Below are 20,460 nucleotides of genomic sequence, written 5' to 3' on the forward strand. Positions count from 1 at the left end.
TGCCCCATTAAAATCAATGGATAGATCTTCCAAACAGAAAATCAACAAACAAGTGGCCTTAAGTGACACATGAGACAGGATGGATTTGATATTATCAGAGCATTTCACCCCAAAGCAATAGAATATACATTCTTTTGAAGTGCACATGGAACATTTTCCAAGATAGGACACATTAGGCCACAGAACAAGTCTCAAAAACTTTAAGAAGACTGAAATCATATCAGGCATTTTCTCTGCCCACAATGATATAAAACTAAAAATCAATTACAAGAAGAAAACTGAAAAACATGCTACTAAACAATAAAATCAAGGAGTAAATCAAATGATACCTTGAGAAAAATGAAAATGAAAACAAAATGACCCAAAGCCTATGGGACACAGCGAAAGCAGTCCTAAGTGGAAAATTCATAGCAATACAAGCCTACCTCAAGAAACAAGAAAAATCCCAAATAAACAATCTAACCTCATACTTGAAGGGAATAGAAAAAGAACAACAACAACAAAAAAAAGCCCAATGTGAGTAGAAAGAAGGAAATAATAAATATCAGAGTGGAAATAAAGAGTCAAAAAAAAAAAAAAATCAATGAAACCAACAAGGCCTGGTTCTTTGAAAAGCTATACAAGATTGGAAAAACTTTAACTGGACTCTTCAAGGAAAAAAATAGAGAGGACCCAAATAAATAAAATCAGAAATGAAAGAAGAGAAGTTACGACTGACACCACAGAAATAACAAAGGATTATAAAAAAATACTACTAACAATTGTATGCCAACAAATTGGACAATCTGGAAAAAATGGATAAATTCCTGGAAACATATAATATTCCAAAACTGAATCAAGGAACAGATAGTTTGAACAGACAGGTTACTACCAACAAAATCAAATTAGTAATCAGAAAATTTCCAACACATAAAAGTCCTATATCAGATGGCTTCACAGATTAATTTTACCAAACATTCAAAGAAGAATTAACACAAAAACCTTCTCAAACTATTCTAAAAATTTCCATAGGAGAGAGGGCTCCCAAGCTCATTTTACAAGGCCAGCACTACTCTGATTCCAAAACCAGACAAAGACATTAAAAAAAAAAATTATAGGCTAATATCCCTGATAAACATAAAAGCAAAAAAATCCTCAACAAAATATTAGCAACCCAAATTCAACAATATATTAAAAAGACCGTATACCATCACAAGCAGGATTTATTCCTGGGATACAAGGATGGTTCAATATTCTCAAATCAATTAACATGATACAGCACATAAACAAAATGATAGATAAAAATCATATGATTGTATCAATAGATGTAGAAAAGCATTTGATAAAATCCAGCCCCCATTTATGATAAAAACTCTCAGCAAAGTGGGAATAGAGGGAACATACCTCAACATAATAAAGAAAATATATGATAAACCCACAGCTAACATCATACGCAATGGGGAATAACTAAAAGTGTTCTTGTTAAGATCAGAAGCAAGACAAGGTTGTCCTCTTCCACCACCTTTATTCAACATACAATAGTATGTTGGAAGTCCCAGTCACAGCAATCAGACAAAAAAAGAAATAAAACTCATCCAAATTGGAAAGGAAAAAGTAGAATTGTCAATATTTGCAAATGACATGATACTATATAGAGAGAACACTAAAGATTCTACCCAAAAGCTACTAGAATTAATAAATGAATTCAGTCAAGTTGCAGGATATAAAATTAATATTCAGAAATTAATTGCATTTTCATATACCAATAATGAACTATCAGAAAGAGAAGTTAAGAAAGCAATCCCATTTAAAATTACATAAAAAATACTTAGGAATAAATTTAACCAAGGAAGTAAAAATCCTACTCAAAAAATTATAAGACATTGAAGAAAATATAAATAAATGAAAGCATATACTGTGCTCATGGGTAGGAAGAATTAACATCATTAAAACGTCCATACTTCCCAAAGCAATCAATAGGTTCAATGAAACCATCAATGGCATTTTTCATAGAACTAGAGCAAATAATTTTAAAGTTCATAGGAAACCACAAAAGACCCCCAATAATCACAGCAATCTTGAAAACAAAAAACAAAAAAACAAAGTTGCAGGTGTTATGCTACCTGATATCAAACTATACTACAAGGCTATCTACAGTAATCAAATCAGCATGGTACTAGCATAAAAACAGACACAAAGATCTCTGGGATAGATAGAAAGCCCAGAAATAAACCCATGTTTATATGGTCAATATATGACAAAGAAGACAAGAATATACAATAGGGTAAAGAGTCTATTCAATAAGTGGTCTTGGGAGAATTGGAAAGATATATGCAAAAAATAAAACTAGGCCCTAGAGGGATAGCTCAGTTGGTTAGAGCATTGTCTCAATATCCTAAGGTTGCAGGTTTGATCCATGGTCAGGGCACAAACAACAAGCCACCAATAAATGCATAAATAATGGAACAACAAACCAATGTGTCTCTCTCTCTTCCTTTTTTTCCCTAAAATCAATAAATAACAAAAATTTAAAAATAAATAAAACTAGACCACTTTCTCACACTATACAGAAAACTAAACTCAAAATGGATTAAAAACTTAAATATATGATTCAAGGTCATAAAACTACTAAGAGAAAATATAGGCAGTAAATTCTCTGACACTGCTCTTATAATATGTATTTTTTAATATTTATTTATTTATTTTTAGAGAGGGGAAAGGAGGGAGAAAGAGAGGGACAGAAACATTAATGTGTGGTTGCCTCTCGTATACCCCCAATTGGGGACCTGGCCCGTAGCCCAGACGTGGGCCCTGATTGGAAATTGGACCGGCGACCCTTTGGTCTGTGGGATAATGCCCAATTCACTGAGCCACACCAGTCAGGGCAGTGATTTTTTTTTTCTTTTTTGATATATTTCTTCAGGTAAGGGAAACAAACAAAAATAAATAAATAGGACTGTATCAAGCTAAAAAGTTTTTGCACAGCAAAGGGAACCCTCAACAAAATAAAAAGACAACCTACTGAATGGGGTAACATATTCGCCTATCGCATATCTGATAAGGGGTTAATATCCAAAATTTATAAAGAACTCATACAACTCAACACCAAAACAAACAAACAAAACAAAACAACAACAAACCCAAATAATCCAATTTAAAAATGGGCAGTTGACCTAGACACATCTCCAAAGAGGACATACAGATCACCAACAGACACATGAAAAGATGCTCGATGCCATGAATCAGAGAGATGCAAACTAAAACCCCAATTAGATATCACTTCATGCCTGTCTGAATATCTATCATCAATAAATAAACAACAAGTGTTGGCAAGGAAGTGAGATTGCAAATTGATACAGCCACTGTGGTAAGCAGTGTGGAGGGTCCTCAAGAAATTAAAAATAGAACTACTTTATGACCCTGCAATTTCACCTAGGAATATATCCAAATACAAAACACAGATTCAAAAAGATATATGACCCCCCTATGCTCATTGCAGTATTATTTAAAATAGCCAAGATATGGAAGGAAGCAGCCTAAGTGCCCATCAATAGACAAGTGGATAATAAAGTTGTAGTACATATATACAATGGAATATTACTCAGCTACAAAAAAAAGAATGAAATTATACCATTTGAAACAATATGTATTTATCTAGAGGGTATTATGCTAAGTTAAATAAGTCAGAGACAAATACAAATACCAGAAGATTTCACTTATATGTGGAGTCTAAAGAACAGAATAAATGAACAAACAAAACAGAAACAGACTCCTAGAAACTGAAAACCAACTGAGGGTTGTCAGATGGGAGGGAGGTAGGAGCCAGGATGAAGAGGTAAAGGGATTAATACAAATTGGTAATTACAAATAGTTATGAGATGTGAAGTACAGCATAGGTAATATAGCCAATAATGTTGTAATAACTATTTATGACGCCAGGTGGGTACTAGAATTATCAAGGAGATCACTTCGTAAATTATACAATTGTCTAACCACTATGTTGTATACCTGAAACAAATATAAAATAATACTAAATGTTAACTGTAATTGAAAAAAATTGATTTCTAAGAGAATTGGCTGATCTGATCTAAATAAGAGTGTCTGTCAAGTCTCTAGATCAACTGCTTGTGATTGTAATAAATATAGAACTAAAAGGATTCACGTTTAAGAACAGTATGCTTCAGCTCTTGGTAAAGCTATCAAACCTATGTCTTCAAACAGAGAAAGAAATACATTGGCCAAGAAAGGGCAATGGTTTACATTTAGACAGCTAAATTACTGTATTTGGATAATTCATATTGCAAAGCATTTGTTTGATTATCTTTTAGATAGCTATTTAATTCTGTTAGAAGGCAGATTCACACACACCAAGGTTCCTCTAGAACAATGAAACTATATGAGGTAGTAAAACATTTTATCCCCTTGCCAATAACTCACTTCTTTGCCCCGTGAAAATGATATCCCTACCACTAGGCTTCATGAGAAGTTAGTAATGTTCTTTTAAGAAAGACAGGTGAAAACTCAGAAGCACTAAATTATTAGGATCATAAACAATGGCACAGAGAACTGGAATGACAAAATAGCAAAATATGTAAAAAGTTAGAGAAATAAAGTGATTATTTTAAAAACTTAGAGAAATGGAGTAATTATTTCAAAGAAAGTCCATGAATTAGCAACATAAAAACTTTTCCCCACTATTTTGGAAGAAACAAACAATTAAAAACTCAAAACCACTCTTAGCACAACAGATGGAGATAGCAAAACATTTGGTGATACTTCATATGGTAGTATTTTACCCATGCCAGATATTATCAAGAAAAATACACTGTCAGTTTTAAAATATTATAGAATGATTAATTTTGAAATTTAAACAAGTATACAAATTGGTCAGAGGAAACACCTCCTGACAGGCACTTGAAACAGCTGTGGAAACAGCTGCAGCAGCTTTCTGGGTGTGGGGGTGGCAGTGGAGTGGGCAACTGGGCAACAGTCATCAACAACTTTAAAAGCATTCATACTTTTATCATAGTAATGCCACATCTAGGAATCTAGCCTAAAGAAATAATTAGAAATGAGAATAAAGATTAACAACAAAAATTGAAAAACCAAAAAATAAAATAAAAATAAAAATAAAAAAAAACAAGGATATTCATTACTGTTAATATAGAAACTTTATAAGTAATACGTAATGGCTAAAGAAATGCTAATGCATTTGTAAAATGAAATGTTATGCAGCTATTTAAAAATAACTTTTAGCTCTGTCTGGTGTGGCTCAATGGATTGAGTGGTGGTCTGAAAACGAAAGGGTCATGGGTTCGATTCCCATTCAGGGCACATGCCTGGGTTGCGGGACAAGTCCCCAGTTGAGGGTCAGCGAAAGGCAAACACACATTGATTTCTTTCCTTCTTTTTCTTCCTCCCTTCCCCTCTCTCTAAAAATAAACAAATAAAACCTTAAAAAATAACTTTTATTATTTAATGACTTGGGAAAATTCACATGATATATGCTAAATGGAAAAATCAGGATATAAAAAAGCAGTAAATACACTGTGAATGCAGTTTTTTAAGGTCTGTGTGAATATAAAAAAAGACTATAAGAAATCCAACACTAATTGGTTTTCACTGTTAGAAACATTTACTATTCATCTTTATCCTTGTATGTATGTTTACAATTCTCAAATATGTATTCATTCATTTTTCATCAGAAAAGTAATAAAAAAGTAATAAATCCTGCTTTAAAAAATAATTAGAATTTAAGTTTTCACTATGACATTTGCTCTTTGACTTAATCACTTAAATGTTTTTTTTAATTATATTTTTTTACAGACTCAGAAATTGTGAAATACTATAAGACTATTCAAAATTAATCCTGACTCATAATTCTCTTATTCCAGTTCTCTGAGGAAGGAACAGAACACTCACTACCTTCCCTAAAAAAACAAAAAACAAAACAAACACCAAACATCCCTAGCACAAGGTTTTTCTTTATAGTCAAATACAAAATTCTCAAACAGCTGTGGAAATATGTCAGCATAACCTTTATTGTTTAGTGGAAATGAGACACCCTTAAGCACCTTTCCTCCTTCCGAATTTGTGAGGACTGACTTTAATGAATTAGCAACACAATTAGATTAAGAGAAAACTAAAAGGCATTGAGATTAGTCATTAAAAAGAATTCCTTAGTATTGATTATTAGAGTACTAATATATTCATCAATATGGCTATGCCTATATTCTCACTCATAAATAAGGTATCTCCAACATAACTGATTATTAAACACTCCAAGCTTTTTAAGTATCAAAAAAGACTATGGCTACTTAAGTACAAGTCCACTAATACTGTGGGTCCAACTTAGTTCTCCTTAATCAGTTCTCTACTGTATTCTGAGTTTTATTACCTGAAGCTCCCCAAGAACCTTATCTTTTAAAATTCAACTGACTACTACTTTTCAGTCCTATAATCTGATCTTTCTAGATCTGACCTATCCTTAGGAGAATTCACAATACCACTGCTCCAAAATGTCAAGTGTTAGAAAGGAAAGTGGCCTCTTCTCCCAAGCCACTGATAACACCAGCACTTCTGCCTGTACCTTCCTTCTACTTGGGAGAAAGATCACAGATGGGGAGAAAATTTTGTTTCTCCACTGATAGATGACAAAGCAACTCTATCAAGTAGTTGACTAGCAAAATATTTAGCTGGTGTCTAGCTATAGATAACTTCTCAAGACCTGTCTTCTTTATTTTTCTTGTAAACCTGTTTTTTAAACCTTGAATATTGAGCCTTTCTTCTGAATTCTTGACATATTTAAACTTGATTCTCCAAGAATTTATTTTAGGTAATTAGAATAGGAAATATATAGATATATATAGTGAATACAGAAATGTAGATATAGCTATAGAAAATAAATATATATCATAAGTAAATTACTATCTGTGACATTTCATACATAGCATTTCATATATTCTTTGTGGTTTATATTTGTGTTTGTGCGTGTGTGTGTGTTTGCTTGTTTTTAACTGGTATACAGGCCTTCCAAATCCTTGGTTAAACTTATTTCCTCAGTATTTTATTCTTTTTGATACAATTGTAAATAGGATTGTTTTTTAAATTTATCTTTCTGGTAGATTATTAGTGTATAGAAATACAACAGGTTGTTGTACATTGACTTTGTAGCCTTACTAAATTCATTTATTAGTTCTAAGTTTTTTATGGCATCTTTAGGGTTTTCTATATATAATATCATGTCATCTTCACATAGTGACAGTTCTAGTTCTTCCTTTCCAATTTAGATGCCTTTTATTTCTTTTTCTTGCCTAATTACCCTTGCTAGGACTTCCAAAACTATGTTGAGTAAAAGTAGTGAGAATGGGCATCCTCGTCTTTTTCCTGATCTTAGAAAAAAGGCTTTCAGCTTTTCACTGTTTAGTGTGGTGTTAGCTGTGGGTTGTCATATATTGAATATATGGCCTTTACTATGCTGAGGAATGTTCCGTCTGCACTATTGAGAGTTCTTATTATAAATAGGTGTTGAATTTTGTCAAATGCCTTTTTCTGCATCTATTGAGATGGTCATATGATTTTTATCCTTCATTTTGTTAATGTGGTTTATCACAATGCCTAATTTGCAGATGTTAAAAACCATCTTGTATCCCTAGAATAAATCCCACTTGATCATGATGCATGATCCTTTTACTGTATTGTTGAATTCACTTAGCTAATATTTTGTTGAAGACTTTTACATCTATGTTCATCAGAGGCACTGGCCTGTAATCTTCTTCTCTTGTGGCATGCTTATCTAGTTTTAGTAGGGTCGTGCTGACTTCATAAAATGAGTTTGAAAGAGTTCCTATCTCTTGTATTTTTTGGAAGAGTATGACAAGGACTGGTATTAATTCTTCTTTGGATGTTTGGTAGAATTCACCAGTGAAACCATCTGTCTGGGGACTTTTATTTGTTGGGAGGTTTTTGATTATTGGTTCAGTCTTGGTAGGTTGTATGTTTCTAGGAATTTATCCATTTCTTCTAGCTTGTCCAATATGTTAGCATACAATTGTTCACAGCAGTCTCTTATGATCCTTTGTATTTCTGTGATATCAATTGTAACATGTCTTTTATTTCTGATTTGTGTCTTTTTCTTTATTGAGTCTAGCTAATTGATTTGTCAGTTTTGTTTATTGTTTCAAATAACCAGATCTTGGTTTCATTGATATTTTCTATTGCCTTTTTACTCTCTATTTTATTGATTTCTGCTCTAAGTTTTGTTATTTCTTTCCATTAATTTGGGGCTTTGTTTGTTTTTTAGTTCCTTCATGTGTAAAGTCATGTTGTTTATTAGGGACATTCTCCCCCCCCGCCCCCCGTTTCTTGAGGTAGACATTTATTGCTATTAACTTCCCTCTTAGAACTACTATATCCCATACATTTTGGTATGTTTTCATTCAGTCTCAAGGTATTTGTTCATTTCTCTTTTGATTTCTTCTTTGATCAATTGGCTGTTCAGTAGCATGTTGTTTAATCTCCATATATTAGTGAATTTTCAATTTTCTTCATATAATTAATTTCTAGTTTCATAGCATTGTGGTTGGAAAAGATACTGAGCATGATTTCAATCTTCTTAAATTTATTAGGACTTGTTTGTGGCCTAACATGTGATTTGTTTTTGAAAATGTTCCATGTGTACTTGAAAAGAATGTATATTCTATTGCTTTGAGATGGAATGTTCTGTAAATACCTGTTAAGTACACCTGGTCTAATGTGTCCTTTAAAGCTGATGTTCCTTCATTAATTTTCTGCCTGGATAATCCATTGATGTATGTGGGATATTAAAGTATTCTTACTATTCTTGTATTGCTGTGTATTTTTCCTTTGTGTATATTAATATTTTCTTTATATATTTAGGTGCTTTTAAGCTGGGTAAATATTTACAAATGTTATATCTTGATGTTGAATTGACCCCTCTGTTATTACATAATGCCCTTCCTTCTCTCCTTGTTTTAAAATCTACATTTTTCTAAGTATAGCTATCCCAGCATTTTTTTGGTTTCCACTTGCATGGAATATCTTCTTACATTCATTCACTTTTAGTTTCTGTGTGTTCATACATCTGGGTGAGTCTCTTGTAGGCAGCATATATTTGGGTTTTGCTTTTTAAACCATTCAGCCACTCTATATCTTTTGATTAAAGAGATTAAAGAAGACACTAAGGAAAAGTAAATTAATAAAATAAATTGAAGACACAAATAAATAAAAAGATTTTCCTGCTCATGTATTGGAAGAATTAATATTGTCAAAATGAACATACTACCAAAAGCAATACAGATTCAATGCAACCTCTATCAAGACTCCAATGGTATTTTTCACCAAAATTAAACAAACAATACTAAAATTTGTATGGAACCATAAACAAATAAAAATAAAAGAGAAACCTGAATAGCTAGAGCAATCTGAAAGAGAAGAAAAGAGCTGGAGGCATCATACTCCCTAATTTCAAACTATATTGTAAAGCTATAATAAGTAAAACAGCATGGTACTGGCATAAAAACAGACACATAGATCAATGGAACAGAATATGAACACAGAAACAAACCCATGTATATAGGGTCAATTAACTTACGACAAAGAAAGCAAGGAAATACAATGAGGAAAGGATAGCCTCTTTGATAAATGATGGAAAAATTGGAGAGTCACATGTAAAAGAATGAAATCGGATCACACCTTACACCATACACAAAAATGAACTCAATAAAGAGTTGAATATAAGAACTAGAGCTATAAAACTCCTACGAGAAAATATAGGTGGTAAGCTCCTTGACATAGGTCTTGGTAATTTTTTGAATTTGATAACAAAAGCAAAAGCAACAAAAGCAAGTAGGACTATATCAAACTAAAAAGCCTCTGTACAGAAAAAAATATCATCAAAATTAAAAGGCAACCTACTGAATATGAAAACAAATTTGCAAATCATGTATCTGATAAGGAGATAATAACCAAAATACATAAAGAGCTCATACAAATCTATGGCAGAAACATAAATAATCCAATTTTAAAATGGCCTCAGAATCTGAATAGACATCTTTCCAAAGACATACAGAAGGCCAGCAGGTACATGAAAAGATGCTCTACATTATTAACCATCAAGGAAGTTAAAATCAAATACATAATAAGATACCACTTTACAGCTGTTAAATGGCTATTATCAAAAAGACAAAAAATAACAAGTTTTGATGAGCATGTGGATAAATGGGAACCCTTGTGAACTGTTGCGGCTCCTGTGGAAAACAGAATGGAGTTTCCTCAAAAAATTAAAGAGAACAATCATATGATCCAGCAATTCCACTTCTGGGTGTTTATCTAAAGGAAATGAAAACACTAATTCAAAAAGAACCTACATCCCTATGGCCACTGCAGCATTTTTTACAATAGCCAAGATATGGAAACAACCTAAGTGTTCATCAATAATGAACAGATAAAGGAATTGTGCTATGTGTGTGTACACACACACATCATTAATGGACCTTGAAGGCATTATGCTGAGTGAAATAAGTCAGACATAGAAAGACAAATACCATATCTCTCTTTCTATGTGGGATGAATATATAGGTATATATAAAATCATTACCATCAGTTTACATTCTGATATATATTTCTTACTTATGTATGTCTGTATTTATTTATTTATTTTTATCCTCACCTGAGGACATACTTATTGATTTTAGAGAGAGGAGAAAGGAGGGGGAAACATTGATGCAAGAGAGAAACATCAATTGGCACCTTTCATAAGTGTCTCAACTGGGGACCCAACCTGCAACTTAAGGCATGTGTCCTGACCAGGAATCCAAACAGCGACCTTTTGGTTTACGGGATGATGCCCAATTAAATAAGTCACACCAGCCAGGGCTATTTCTCCCATTTTAAGAGAAACTTATCTTCACTCTACCCTCCCATTATTAGGCTGCCAGTAATTCTTAAAAAGTTATTTCTGAACTGACCACCTTACTGAAGAAAATCTTACAGATTTTTACAGTTTTTAACTTGGTGTACTTGGATTATCTGCAGATATGGGCAAATTTGCTCCCACTTATCTATTATCCATAGTTTTTATTTCATATCCTTTCCATGTCATTACTGAGCATTCTCAGACAAATATTAAACTATAGAGGTGATAGTGGGCCTGTGTATTTTATTGCTAACATTAATAAGAATATTTATATTGTCTCATCACTCTGGTTATTGGCTAGTTTGACAAAGATATTTTTAATCATATTAAGGAAGAATTCTTTCTATTACCTATTAACCTTAAGTTTTAATCCAGATTTAATACTGAATTTTTATCAAATTCCTATTTGGCATCTATTAAAATGTTTTCTGGTTTTTCTCATTTAATCCATGAAGATGACAAATTATATTTAAAATTAATGATAATGAGAACAAACTTTAAATTACATAATATTTGTTTTACAAAACAAATATAGCCTGATAGTTATGAAGCTTGATGACAAAATGAACACCTGTGAACTCACTGCACAACTTAGGAAGTAGAACGTTAGCAGTAATGTATCTATCCACCTGCTACTGTCACATCCCTTCTGCTTACCTTTCTCTACCATGAGTAACATTTCTAACTTTCACCTATTATCACTTTGTTTTTAATAATTTTATCACGTGTGTACGCTTACACAATATATGTTTGATTTTTGCCTATTAAATTTTATAAAAGTGAAGTCTTCTGTCCACTTAGTTTTCACTGCCATTGTACAGAGCTCTAAGTCACTCTTTCACTATTGTGGACTTTTCCAAGACACCAATATGCCACAGTTATCTCTATTATTAGCCTGTCATTGTTCTTAATTAGTGTGAACAAAATTTGGCAAAAGGAGCTTCCAGTTCCCTAAGTATCAGTAAATAAAAGTACCAACACTCAAAAGTGCTCACAAGTAAACCGGTATTCTTGACACTTGAAAAAAAAAAAAACTTAAATAAGCTTTATACCAGAATTCCATCTGCAAATATATCTTTTTTCTTCTCCCTACTGGACTTCCAAGTATTCTTAAAATCCTATTAACTGTCTTTTGGAGTTACTTCTTGAAACCCTTTTGTTCTAAATCCCCATGCCTTCTGGACAGCTCCCTGACAGAATGAGGTGCAGCATATGCGAATTATCTGAACACTGTACAGCATTTCCCAAACCAAACACACCCCGTGTCTCCTGCCTCAATCTGTTCTTTCATCCACTTGTGCATCTTGAATAATGGCCTCACCATCCAATCAAATGCTCGTTGTCACATATATGGAGCCAGCCCTGACTCCTCCCTTTCCTTCCTTCCTATATATAAGGAATAACGAAGTCAAAGTAGCTATTGGATAACCATGTTAAATTGCAAATCTGACCACATGGTCCCCTGGCTAAAAAAATTTTTTTAAATATATGGTAATCTCCTGCAGTGTTTTTTAAACTATAGATTCTGACCCATTGGAAGGTCACAACGTTAATTTAGTAGGCTGTCACCAGAATTCTTTTAAAATAAAATAGAATATTAGAGTACACTGATGAAGGATGAATTTAGTTTTGTGAAACCCCAGTTTCAGCTACGCGAATGTACGAGTGTTTTTTCTTATCATGAACCGTTTCCTAGTGTCTTTTAAGGCACCTACTGCAAGTAGTTTTCTACCTGTGGGGAATTCAGAGGTCCCTTTCAGAAAACGATGAAAGTTATAAACCTTCTTTTGAGAAGAGAATGTACATATACCTATACCTATGATACTCTTATCATATTCTTTATCATAGTGAACCTAGCTGTCATAAGAAAACCTAGTGGAAAAATTCTGAAGTCCAGATTTCCACACCTCATCATAGATCCTCAGAGAGATTTTATACATGAGAAGCACTGATCTCTAAGGTGTAATTCAAATTCCTTAAGAAGGTGGGAATATTTGCTGCACCTGTTTACCACTATGCTCATGCTGAAATATTAGCCTGAAAAGTACTTTCCCCCTTCTTTGACCTGCCAACTCCTGGTAATGTCAGCTCCAACATTACCTCTTCGCTAAGACCTTCCTGACCTTCCCTCTTCCCCTTGCTAGTTGAGGAGGTACTCAACAAATGTTTATGTGAATCTAAGAATGAATAAAATGCTCATTGAACATTTACTGTAGGCAGGTGGATCAGTACAGTGATGAGAGCAGGCTCTGGAATCAGGTGCCTAGAATTGAGTGCAGGCTCCTTCACTCATTGTGTGAGCTGCAACAAGTTATTTAACTTGAGAGCCATAGTTTACACATCAGCAAGATGGGAGTATCTGTTTTATAGCATTCCTGTGAGGACTAAATGACAACAATATATTTGAAGTGCTTAGTAAAGGGTTCTTAGTGTATAATATTTAATAAATTTAGCTGTAATTATTGAAAAATAATTGGAATCTATATTCAAAATAATAAAATATGTAATTGTGTATAATACTTATGCTAAATATAGCATTAATTACAAAATTAATTAGAGAGATCTGAAAATTCTTAGCTTGATAAGGGCACATTCATTAGCCTGAAAGCAGGACTGGGCTTTTCAAGTTTTTTTAAGTGGCAATTTTTTTCTCTAAACTTGTTTTCAAAACAAGTTACTTTTTATAAGTTTATGTTTTTAGCCTAAAAACAAATGCGAGAACATTTTTAGTTCCATATTCTTGTGCCTTCCAGTTTAAATCACAATTCAAGAATTGAAACAAACCTTCCCTATAAAATTTCCAGATTATTTAGTATTTGGGCTAAGAAGCAGGCGAGTCAAGAGCTGGAAGCTCAGGAAATAAAACTTTTTAAGAGATTCTATTTAGATAAAATCTTATTGCAGAACATAGAAACTCTCTACTTCCACTGCATTGCTGTATTTTATTGAATCTAAGATGCCAGCAATTATAAAACTATTCATGGTTTTATGTACCACTGTGTAATATAAAATGCTGACTATGACATGATACTAAGATGCCATTGATAAGATGTATTCCAATTCCAAAGACATTAACTGTCAAAAATAAAATACACCTTGAAATTAATAGCATATAGCATGTATGTTAAAGTTGTTTAAAATAAGATCTTGGGCTTGGACATATTCTGCTAAATTCTTCTTCCTGCTTTAAATTTTGACTTTTTCTAAGGAAGCTCTTATAAGTGCATCCTGTGGGCCCAGGATAAGACCTTACACATAGTAAGAAGTCAAAAGATATTTAAATAATGCTCATGGTTCAAATTTAGGGATGGTTTAGCTATAAGAACCACAGGTGTTTAGAATGATAAAAAGATTATTATTTTCTAAGCTTAAATTAGTGCTACTAAAGTGACAATGTCTATAACATAGATGACTCAACTTCACAAGTTTCAGTATTAGGTGGGAAACAAAAAAATCAAAGCTATCAGTAGCAGATTTTATTGAAAATAGATGATGTCAGTTAGAAACAAGAGCTGGTATTTCAAGGTCTAATTTGCCTCTGTCTATACGCTGTCTACCACAGTGTCTGGCACACAGTGAGTATTCATAATTGCTTAGTGAATGATGATAGTAAACTTAACTCACTGCTAAGAATGCAATTTATGGTACTTGTGGCAGGTTCAGATTTCAAGAGTTCCATTTGCTGTTTTCCAAAGTCACTACAATTTGGTGACGGGCAGAGCAGGACGGTTTCACCTTCACTTCCTGCTCCTGATCATGCTTTGGGAGGCTTGATCTGCTGCAGCCCACACTGGAGCTGTGTGAGGCTGTGCTCAACGAGTACTTCTTGAAATAGTTTCCGTAGGTACCACATACACACACAGTCACTGTCCCATTCTCCACCATTCTTCCATGCAGGGGCGGACTGGGTCCCCTTTATGTCACCGATGCCTGTAGTGCTATCTGGCGGAGGTGTGAAGATACACACGGATGGTGAATTTAGCTCCCTGCTCTCCTTATTGAGAAACCTTGTGGCTAGTTCTTATCCAGAAAAAGGCGGGCAGGAGTGTGGCAACATAAAATAGAGAAGTTTGTTGATGCAGAATAGCTTCAAACTATGATTCAATTATTGTTTGAGTTAATGAGTTTCCAGAATGTCAGCCCATTCCTCTGAACAAATATGAGATTTTACATCTACATGTATAATTATATGTGTTATATATTATATATTATACATAAAATCATATATAATCTTTGTTATATATCTAAGTTAACTATTTCTTTCAAATTAGGCAATTTACTATAATATTAATACCTTAGTAAATTAACATGTGGTTAAAGACTTACAATTCAATACAAATATTAAAATGTTATTTACACATGGCAGCCATTGTAAAACATATTAAATAAAATTAAAACAGAACTACCATTACAAAAGGATATAATTTTAACATCCTTCTAGTAGTAATTACATTCACAGCAGGGTGTATAAAAGTAGCTGTTAGTCAGCAACCTTTGAGCAGACTGACTAAACACAACTGTTGGCAAAGCCAGTGGGCTAGCCAAACCAAAAGCATCAGGGAAAGCAGTCAGAGTGCAGGCATATTATCTAAGAAGGAATGGCAGTGTTGGGGATTTATTTTTATCCCTGCTGCTGTTTCAAGTGGAAAGTAATCTTTGCTTCCCAGGTATCAAGTAGGTTAGAGAAGGGTAGCCTGCAGGAAGCACCTGCAGGTGGGCTGAAATTGCCCACTAATTTCAAATACTGTATAATTTAGATTTTCAGACCCAATCTTCTCCCCAACCCACCAAAGGAAAATAAACAATTAAAAAAAATTTGAAACACTTAGGTTTGGAAGTTAAGGAAAAAAAAAAAAAAAAGAAAGAAGAAAAATCCAACCTCTGTTCTTTAGAGCTAATGACTGTACTGCAGGAGTTTTATAGCACTATTCAAGCCTTTAAAGTTAAGAGTTAAATGCTGATTAAATCTATAGGTCACCACACCTTTTAGAAAGATACATTTAAAACTTGTTTCCTTGGCTATTCCCTGTTTATTCTTGGATAAATGTGTGTGGCTCAGTATTTTATAGGAGTTACTACATGGTACTTACAGAAATTATTTTCTATTTCCAGTCCTTTTCTTAAAAATAATTTCTAAATTATGCACGCAAAACTAACTTCTATTTTCTAAAGCTTCTGAGCTTGCTGAATCTGAAGTAAGCAATTAAGTTAGAAAGAATTTTGGAACAACATTCTCATAATACTGAGTTAATACTGGGGTCTGGAATCCCATTTACTGTGACAAAGTTAACACTATTTCTCATTGCCCTGGAGCAATCACTGCCCTAAACAGGAGCTCCTGAGGCTGCAGGCAAGACCATTCTACAGATGTGGCCCTTATTTTCCATAAAAATCCTTGCCATTTCAAATTTTATCTGAATTATAAACCTACTACAGTTTTACCTTCCTTTTGTGTATGTGGGTGTACATGGATTTTAATAGGCCTTTTGGGATTTTACATACCTATTGCTAGGATATTATATTTAGCATCTACTGAAACCTTGTTTAAAATGCTGATTCTTATCAATCAGAAATATACACATAAGCCTTGTTCCTGACAGTCCCTGTTTCTAAAGAAGCTCCCAGAGGAGGGTTCTGGGTAAGCTCTACATTATTAACTCTTTTCTGAGTATTAGTGTGCACATGCTTGTTTGTCAGACTGAGTGCACCGAGGGTTGCGTGCATTCCTACCGATCCCAGTATATTTGCACCCTGAACACTTAGCAAAATACATGGCACTAGTAAGCGCTAAAAGAATGCGCAATGAATAAGGAACAAGCAGAAAAATAAAACTATCAGCACATCCACTGATTATAGTTTATTATGAAAAATATTAATGTTAGTAGTTCTGCATCAGTTACAACTGCCATTACTTTAAAATAGTGAGTTAACTTGCTTCCAGTAGCTCTCCATTTAAAACCATTTGGTAACAGTGGGGAGAACTTGATCCTGGCAGCGTGGAGACCTACAGTGTAGTTACAGCTCTGCCTACATCATCTGTGTCTTTAAACAATAAACTTTCAACAAACATAAAAATACAGGGTTTAGTTTTTAAAACTGCACTGAGACACACTTTTGGGGGAATTTTTCACCTGCCACATTTGTAGTTATATTTCAGTTAAAATATAAGAGCCAACTATTCTGATTTTATATAAAGTTTACTTGACAATAAAGATGCACCTTTTGGAGACTGGGTGCATTATACCAATACAGATTATTTCCTCCTCTTTTTGAATCCATAAAATAACTTTAATGACATTCCCATTTCCTAAGCACCCTCTTCCTCTGAAGGAAGGGGTGAAAATGAAGTGTGAAAGACACAATTTACATGTTTTATGCTATAATAGCTCCTGCCCAACTGAGATGATAAAAATCCAGGTAATCAATGATTCGCAGAATTTTCACTCTAACAGCATACTGCTATACATTATTTAATTTTACAGTCCGCATTTATTTAGAAGAAAATCTCAACCTAAGAAAACATGTTCAGGCACAAAAGTAAATATGCTTAAAAGTTACCCTGCCAAGACACAAATTCTGACCTTCTAAAGACATTACTGAGGGGGGGAAAATTCTATAATTAGTAACAAGGAACAGCATAACCATGCAGTGTCAGCATCAGGGAAACAGGATATATTTTTAACACTAAATGTTCACTTTAAAAATATTTTAACAATTCCTCAGTTATGCTTCAAATATGCCTACATATGACATTATCATGGTAGTTGTATATTCTCAATCACATTTGATGTAAAAACTGTAAATTTGTTAGATTTGCCAAATCCTTTCCAGCAAAACTTTCAAAGTTTCTGAAACACTTTATTAAAAGATGATAAAATTTCTCACTAAGGAAAGTGTATTTTATGGGCAATCTAAATTTAGACCTTCCATTTTTAAGTCCTAAACGCTTCCACATAGGAAAAATGTTAAGTATACTTAAGAGTTTCTAAAGCAATCAGCACAGGCGATGTTAAATTATCATGACTATCTAGAAAAACAGAAGAGCACTGTACAGAAGACCCTCACATTTGTGACCCTGTGTATTCCCTGTGGGCTGTGCCAACCCACTCTTTCCCCTGTAATGACTCTTTGTTTTTACTAAGTCCCAAAGGGCTAGTGAAAGCTGGGCAAAGAGAGAGGGGGAGGGGTGGATGGAACGCAGCTGCAGGCTCTGAAACAATGCTGAGTCCATATATTTTGTTCCCAGTTAGAATAATAAAAAGGGGACAGTGGTAGGGGTGGAGGGGTCAAGGAGACAGAACCCAGAATAAACAAGGTAGGGACACTTACCCCACAGTTGTCAGTCTGCAGCTTCCTCCCCACCCACCCTTTCACCTTCTACTGCACCAATTCAATAACCATTCATTTGGGTTAAAAGGCTTAGCCCTTAAAATTCAAACACCCATTAAGATTTAAACCCATCAGTCATTTATGTCCAAGTTACTTTCATCAGTGAACTATACTCAGGAGAGGTTGGAGTAGGAAGGAAGGATGGAGCTTCCGAAGATAAACTGAGGAAGCTTGGAGACACGAGACAGAAAAGGTTGGGGGAAGTAGGTATGAGAATTCAAAAAACAATGTCCAAGGTTTCAAATATAAACTGCCTGCTTTGAAATAGTGCCTAGGGTCTGGGGGCAACTGGTATGCCAGAGTAAACCATATTCCTTAAGACTGACAAAAGCTGCATGTGTCCGCAGGAATCAAGGGTTTGAAAGCCTGCACATGTTGGTTCCTCATTATTATCTAAGCCGGTAGCCCCTAAGGAATTGCTCTTCACTTTCATTACTCTGGCCTCCACGCCCCAACTGGGAGAGAATTGAGGGAAGAAGCAGACCCCAAACAAAGGGACAGCTGCTAGTGAGGGGAAAGCAGCTCAAGCCCTGCCTCCTTTCCTAGGTCTTGCCCTCTCCTCCCAGATAACTGTGGATGAAAGAAGGGCCACAGACGACACCTGACAAGCTCAGAGGAGGCCTGCATGGTGGGCCTTACAGACTGAGACCTCAACTAACCACATAGGATGGTGTGAAATAAAAACTTTCTAGCTAAAGGTGAATCATGGTGGGTAGTCATGTTCTAAACCAGTATCTTTCTTGACAAAGGTCAATCTTTACCTTAACTGAGCCCGTCTACTCCCTTTTTGCATCTACCAATAACAAACCGTTGGAATGTCGAGGTAATTTCCATTTCCCAGAGCCCTCAGGGCATGATCTCCTACCGGAGCAGACCACAGAGCCTCTCATTGTTATTGTTATCGTGTTATTGTTAACTGGTAACTGTCCTAAACTCACTTATGTAAAATAAATGTCTATCATTTTACTTTTTATCTGGTCCCAGAGATTTCCGCTCTTTGCTTTCTCTGCCACCTTAATCTACCACCAATGGATTTCATATAACCTCCTTAGGCCTTCTCCTTTGATTCTGATGTATAAATAAGTGTTAAAACCACCATTTTCCAGAGCATTTTCTCATTCTGTTTGGCTCAAATAAACTCATAAAAATTCTTGCAGGTTTGGACATTTGTTACTCAGCATAACACTTTTCTGAATCCAGGAAGCCCTCCAGGGTGCATGGACACAGGCCTGCCTCTGGAACATCCCTTCAGACATTACTAATGCCATTAAGATTTTCCAGAAAACTCAGAAACCATAAGTAAACAACTAAAACGAACACAACAAAATAGAATCAGCATGCACGAAAGACTGCCTAAAAAACTTTAAAACAAAATTCAAGAGAACCTTGTTCCAGTTAGGATCCCCTTCATGAACACTCACTTAGTAAGTAGGGGAGAAGAAAAAAGACTTCCTTGTAAAACTATCATGTAGAAAACCTCTGACATCCACACACAAACACCTTCAATTTAGCATTGCACAGATTAAAAAGCATTCCTAGTTGGTATTGAATGATACAATTATCACTTGACTCTTGAAATATTTTCAAGTTATAAATTTTAGAAAGAGTGTATTTATTTACACTGGATTTTTGCATTGTGACATGATAAAAAGTCACAAGTATGTAGATTTTTAGTAGGAAATATAATCCCCTCAACTTGTTTTTTTCTCTAGTTCTAAAATCTATTTACAGCTATTCCAACTCTTCATTACTACAGTCAGTATATAGAGACAAATTCAGAAATCTGCCATTAATTTAGGTGAAAGAATGATTGAATCTATTTATTAATATTAAATATTAATAATAATTAAATAATACTGACACTACTGTGAAGTTTCTTATATATTATAAACACAAAATTCATAGGTGCATTTTATTAGAAGTTATCATTTATTCTGTTTTTAAATGCAGCAAAATAGATAGAACCCTCTGTTTATTCTGTGTATTAGAAAAGATCAATTTTCTACTTATACATTTCATTTCCTAGTATGTAGAATCAAAAATTAAATAGAATAGTTGTTAGTAAAAACAACCACATAATCAGAGCTTGCCTGAAATTAATAATTCCTTATGACTTAATTGTGGTAAACGAAAACATTCTTATACTACTTTGTTGC

General features: G+C 34.1%; 1 protein-coding gene across 1 annotated transcript in view; it reads right to left on the reverse strand.

Moving 5' to 3' along the window:
- Positions 1 to 20,460, reverse strand: part of ELL2 (elongation factor for RNA polymerase II 2) — an 80,043-nt gene that overhangs the window by 42,004 nt on the left and 17,579 nt on the right. The gene's annotated exons all lie outside the window — the stretch shown is intronic.

This window comes from Furipterus horrens, unplaced genomic scaffold (genome assembly GCF_987537825.1).
Source record: "Furipterus horrens unplaced genomic scaffold, mFurHor1.1.pri manual_scaffold_5, whole genome shotgun sequence".
In the NCBI taxonomy this organism is placed as follows: domain Eukaryota; kingdom Metazoa; phylum Chordata; class Mammalia; order Chiroptera; family Furipteridae; genus Furipterus; species Furipterus horrens.